Below are 6493 nucleotides of genomic sequence, written 5' to 3'. Positions count from 1 at the left end.
GCTCTTCTAAATGGAACTTGATTCTACATAACAAAACAAAACCTGATTTCACATTTGGCTCTTTCTTTCTGGGGCAGACAAAGCATTATTCCGGTGCCACGCGCTCTCCTGCGGTGCTGTGGTTTTTGCCTAATTAGTGCCAGTGGCTACAGCCTATCCATTTGCATCGATCTCTTTGAAGAGAGATGCAGATGAGACTAACGAAAGAGCTAATTACCCGCTCCGAGTGAGTGGGGAGTCTGCTAGAGACGCACTTTTTGGGCTGTGTGGGGCTGGGTGCAAAGTCGTTGAATCAGTCTGAGTATGTATCAAGATAAGTTAGGAAAGTTACAATGTAGAAAATACTCAAAGGAGACAATGTACATGAGATTGACTTTTCAGAGCTTTAACCATGTTTATTTTTTTCCCCTGTTTACCCACTCTTAGATTCATGATTCGTGTTTGTTTGAGTATTTTTTTTTTTTTTCTATTTATTTTAAATTCTCCTGCATTTAAGCCATTACTTTGAAAATTCCAGTATTCCCCTACCCTCCATTTACACACTCATTGCGCTGTACTTTCGATACAGGTCAGATTTGACAGTGTCAGGAAAAACAAATTGCTGCTCGCTACTGTAAACTACCTATCCATAGGAGAGACCGACAGCAACATTTGCGATGACGTCTACTGCGAACTGGCAGGCAGGAATCAGCACTGCACCTGAAAGTCAGTGGACTTGTTTCTTTTATTATGTAATTTTAAATGAATATTGTGATTTAAAATGTCCAAATTATAACACAATGATCCACAAGTGTCATAGATTATAAGTATACTACAGGCAAAAGCATAATTAAGACTTTGCAACTGATGTCATTAACATTCCCTGGGGATGTGATGCTAACTGGGGCACTGCTGCATCTGTGGCTTAGAATTTAATCTGAGCTTTATTTTAACACAATCTGACCAGAAAGAACTGCAACAGGTGAGCAGATTTTGTGCTGTTAAACAAGTCCCTCTTAAATAACATTACAGTCATAAACCACGTTGATCACAGGCTCCTGAAAATGTATTGTTTAAATCCATTTTGTGTTTTTTTCTTCAGTTTTTAGCCTATTTTAAAATGCTTTTTTGTCTGTATTTGCTAACGTGTGTATTGTGTAACTGTGGAAACTCCTGAACATTCCCCCATATACACCCCCAGCATGATCACAGTGCAAAATATCAATTGTTTGCAACTGCACTGAAAAAAGTAAAACACTGGTTTAACCTATAATTTATATCGTAATCATTTACATCTAAATAATCTTAACTGTTCATAATGATACATATTAAATTGGTCAAACGAAATTTGTTTAATTTATAACAGTTAATAAAAAATAGTTAATAAAACAGTTAATAAAAAGTAAATTGGTTCAATGTTTAAAATTAAATTGGGTCAATAAAAAAAAATGAATTGGCATTTATGGGCCAATTTAAAAATATATTAAATGAACATAATTGTAATGCATTTATACAACTTAAAATTCTAAATTAAATGAATGTACATTTAATCAATTAATGAGGTTCATTGGTTCAACTTACAATTTATATCGTAACCGATTTACATCTAAAAAGTCTTAGTTGTTCATAATGATATCTATTACATTGGTCTAACTCATTCTAAGAAAGAATTGGTTCAAGATGAAAATCATGTTACCTTAATGTGCAACATTAACTGAGAAAATTTAAAACAATTAAAGTCCTTTATAACACATTTCCATCCTCAATATTGTTGTCCTATATTCTTAGTAAATACATAACACATTGATAATTTAACTTTTTGCATGCACAAAATTAACACAGCTAGCCGCAACAAAAAACATAATAACATTTGCATATTGTGCAACTTCAAGCCAACAAATTTAGTTAAACAAAATGTAACTTCGAACAAATGAATTTACAGTTACATTTTGTGTAACTTTGAACAAACAAATTTACTGTTACATTTTGTGTAACTTTGAACAAACAAATTTACTGTTACATTTTGTGTAACTTTGAACAAACGGCTCATTTGCTTTCTACAATTTTACAGCTATTTGCTATGCAGCAAGACACTGAGTTGGTGTACTTTGGTACTCATTCTTTTTGATTCCAGTCCCAGAAGCACTTTTTGAACAAATTCGTATGTGCGTTCGCACTTTTTAAGATACCTCTTGTTTAGGGCGTAGATGAGTCAAAACAGCATGACGAACCCTTTAGGGTTCGTCATGACTGCTTCACCTTCCAGAATTATTTTGATGTCTGAAGGTGTAATAATGACCGCCATGGTCACCTGGTCGTTGTCATCATCTTGCTGTACCTGCAAAAGGTGAGTATTAGCACAAAATATAATTCACACATAATCTAATTTTTATGGTCGGCCTCAAACTGCATCCAAAGAATTTATAATAGTAAATCGAACCATGTCCAGCAAGCCACGCCCAATGACCAAGCTACATTAGTAACAATCTAAAAAAAGCTGTGGAATGATCCAATATTAATCTGCTGCATCGCTACTGTAAAATTTATCCCAAGTGTTAGTAGACAATTTAAAGGAACATTAAGTTCATTAATTAGCATCTTTTCTTTTTTTTCCATCCATTGACATTTTCTGAAAAAGGTAAATGCAGAACTTTGCATTAATCAAAACATTTTCTGACTCTGAAGTTTGACCGATGTATTTACAAGAGTGACCCAGCAGTTTATTGTTCCAGAGCCTTTTTGTATTGTTTTTGATAATGTAGCTCTACGAACATTTAAAACGTCCCAAACTCGGTTGCGTTCAAATTCTTGAATTATAATTTCAGATTACTAGAACAGATTTACAGTTTGTGAGAAAGTCTACTTAGGATGCATAAATGTTGAATAGTGTTGAATTAATTTCACTTTTACACTTTTTTTTTTTTAACCTGTTTGCTTCTTGTCGATAAACTCAGTAATCACACAAATTAACCAACACAATAAATCTGCAATCTGACAGCTAAACAGCAAATGGGTTGCGCTCATGTGAAATAATCTATGGGATAATAACATGACAGTAATGCAGATGGTGGGCAGTTAAAATTAATATTGCTAAAATTAAGACTTTTGTTATAATACAAGGAGTTCTTCGGTCTAGTCACTAATGGAAATCATCAGGTTCAACATTGACAAGAAATAACCTATATTCGCCAAATACAACAACCAATTCCATGGTAGGGTTCATGTGATGTCACTACAATGTAGAATCACAATATAGAATCCCAGTAGTTAAAATTGAGCTGGAGGGTAATGAAAGTACTCCCACATCAACGCTAATTGAAAATATTCCCATGTTCAGTCGCAAGTCCGATTCACCAGGCTTCTTGTACATTGGGAGATAAGGTAAAGATGACTATGCAAGAGAACTGACACATGGCCGGTTAGCTCAGCTGGTTAGAGTGTGGTGCTAATAACGCCAAGGTCGAGGGTTCGATCCCCTTACTGGTCAGCTTATATATTGGAGGTACCCAAGGATTACCAAAACAGTCAAACTTGCACTGAAGCAAATGCTGCCAAATTAAACCTCCCAGTTTATGTGTGAGACAAACATTGTAGTGTTGCCAACAGCCTTGAGCTGCATTCACCTCAGACCTTTGGAGGTGTTCACTAGTCGTTCAGTAAAGAGTGGGAATTTATATGAAGGAAATCCTGCCAGTTGCAACTTCCTTCATGAACAGGACCTTTGTTGGGTAATTGCAAGTGTGTTGCCAATAAATGTATGCCATTTTGCTGCTGACTAAATTCTAAAACTATGCTGGAAGTATACTAGAGGTATACTAGAAACTTACTGGCCAGCTTAGTTTTACCAGATATCTTAGCTTTCAGGAAATAGTGAAACTTGCTCAAAAGCTAAACCTGCCAATTTCGATTGTCTTCATGAACTGGATCTTTGTGGGGTACAGGCAACAGGGTATTGCCAACACATTTCAGCCTACATTTGAGCCTTTTGCTGCATCAGTTTAAAGATTTCTCCTAAGATATTTTTTTGTATTTAAGCCTTTTCAGTAAATAGTGGACCTTACCCAAAGCTCAACGAATGGAGTCAAATTGCTTCTCCCTTTGTTTTGGTTTTTTTTAACTTTTATTATCAAAAATATAATTTCATAAAATCACAGTACAAGATACATTGGGGCAAGTAGGGAGGGTGCGGGGTTGGATAGGACACATGGGACATAATGAGAAATAATGTTAAATTGAATAAACAGTATTTGCACATTTTCATTTTAGTCTTTCAGAATCCGAGGTGGGGTGGGGGATGGGGTGAGTGATCAAAAGTGAAAGTCCAAATGTCCTTGGGGGTGACGGTGACGAGGGTGTTGCGGGGGAGCAGGGTCTTGTTAAAACGGTGGGGGATGGCTATGTGAAGGTGTTGGAGGTGGGTGGTAAGGCGGTTCGTGAACAGGGTCCAGTAGGGGGCGGTGCGCTGATCGTATAGGTGGAGGTTTCTGACAAAGAAGATGGTGTACCGGGCTATGGACATGATGAGTCTGATGAGGGGGAGGTTGGGTCTGGATGGGTGATCAGGTGGACGGTCGGGCAGGCGGTGATGGTGGCGATGTTCCGGAGGACGTGGGCCTAGGGTGCGGTGACCTGGGGTGCGGTGATCTGGAGTGCGGTGATCCGGGGTGCGGTGATCCGGGGTTCGGTGGTCCGATGGGTGGTCCGATGGGTGGTCCGATGGGTGGTCTGGGGTGCGCTGGTCTGGTGAGTGTGACGGGGGAGCACCTGGCCTGCCGCACGATGGTCTGGGCGATGGTCAGCTGAAGCGGCTGGAGCGGCGACAGCTGGGCTGTGGTAGGCTCCTCCTGACTGTCGGCCGCGGCGCCGGGGCGGTGGTCGGCCCCAGGGCGCCCCCTTCCGGCCCTGAACAGGAGAGACCAGTGCTCCTGGTCGTCCCCTCCCAGGGCCGCCAGCGGTGGGAGACTCCAGTCCAGCCTCCGGGCGAGGAGGTCCTGGACCCGGACCCAGAAGCGGCGGGCGGCACCACATTCGCAAAAGAGATGTATGAGAGTCTCAGGGGATTCCCCGCACACTGGGCAGTCTCTGCCGTACACCGTGGGGCTGATGGCGTGTAACTGTATGCACGTGTAAATCAGTCTGTGTTTCAATTTGAATTCAAAGTTACTGACTATGTGTGGTGTAAACCATTCGAATGTGTAGGCCCAGATGGATGCGATGTCGTGCGAGGGGAATGTCTGTGACCATTTGTGTTCTGCCGCGGGACGTCTGAAGACTCCAGGGATCAGTACTCTGTAACAGGCTCAGGTGTTCATCTCGGTCAGCTTCTTCCACACGGTCCCGCCCAAACGTCGAAGTCGGCGGCGGGGGAGTCAACTCCTACCGTCCCCGGCCCGGGGGTACTCCCCCCGAGGGCCGGCGCACCGCGGAGCGCCTTCCCGCAAGAGGGACCCCCATTTGACTCCAACGTTCAGGGCGAAACGGAGGGCCATTTTGGAGACCGGGGTCCGTCGGAAGATTAGGCTGGTGGCCGCGAAGCGCCCCCGGATGACCTCTATGTCAAAGTCGCCGGTGGCGCCCAGCAGGTCGCCGACCCGGACAAACCCCGCTCTCTCGAAGTTCTCACTCCTTATGCACTCCCGAGGGGCGGACGGGCTCAACAGGAGGTCCGGGTTGAACTGTAGGGGGATGCTGGACAGCTGCCCGGCCGTGGTTGGCACGGCGATCGCCAGGTGCCTCAGTGCCCGCCACGCCGCCCACGCCTCCCATTCGAATGGGGGCAGGCTGTCCAGCATCGAGGGCGGCAGCATCTGGCAGAGCTGGTACACTCCCTGGCCGCCCCCCAAGCCCATGGCGTGGCCGAAAAAGGGTTTCCAGGGGGCATGACAGTGGGGGTCCAGGAACCTGCGGACAAGTTTCAGTCTGAGGCTGTTCTTTTTGGTGACCAGGTCCACAAGCCATAGACCCCCACTGTCGTAGCCCCCCACGATGGTGTCGTGGGCCACCAACGCTCTCTCTCTCTTCCAGATGAAGTGGCTGAGGGCCACGCTCAGTCGGTTGGCGACGTCGCCCGGCAAGTGGAGCACCGTTAGCGCGTGCACCAGCGTGGACACACAGAGGGTGTTGACGACCAGCACTTTTCCCTTTACAGTGAGCGTCCTGAGGTTCCAGAGCGAGATGGTCTGCCCGATCTTCAGCAGGGATTTCTCCCACTGCTTCTCGGCGCAGACCACCTCGTCCTTCCCCATCAGGATGCCCAGTACTCGGTACTGGTCGTCGGCCCTCCGCATGTCCACGCTGAGGTGCGCTGGGGCGACGTCGCCGCAGAACGACACCGATATTTTTGACCAGTTCACCTCCCCGCCCGAGGCTAGGCAGTAAACGCCTAGCTCGTGGAGAGCCGCTTCCAGGCTCTCCACATCTCGGGCGAAGAGGTTGGTGTCGTCTGCGTACTGAATGACCCTCAGCTCGCTTCCAGAGGGAGAGACGATGCCATGGGCGTGGGGGTTCTTCTTGA

The 6493-nt window shown here is 44.7% G+C and overlaps 1 non-coding gene across 1 annotated transcript; it reads left to right on the top strand.

The window, feature by feature from the left end:
• The first annotated feature begins 3392 nt into the window (after positions 1 to 3392).
• trnai-aau (transfer RNA isoleucine (anticodon AAU)) lies at positions 3393 to 3466 on the top strand. Its single transcript has one exon. It is a non-coding gene; the product is annotated as a tRNA-Ile (tRNA).
• Positions 3467 to 6493: the final 3027 nt, after the last annotated feature.

This window comes from Periophthalmus magnuspinnatus, chromosome 18, assembly GCF_009829125.3.
Source record: "Periophthalmus magnuspinnatus isolate fPerMag1 chromosome 18, fPerMag1.2.pri, whole genome shotgun sequence".
Classification (NCBI taxonomy): domain Eukaryota; kingdom Metazoa; phylum Chordata; class Actinopteri; order Gobiiformes; family Gobiidae; genus Periophthalmus; species Periophthalmus magnuspinnatus.
The sequence above is the reverse complement of the archived record's forward strand: the minus strand, read 5'-3'. Positions and strand labels throughout refer to the sequence as shown.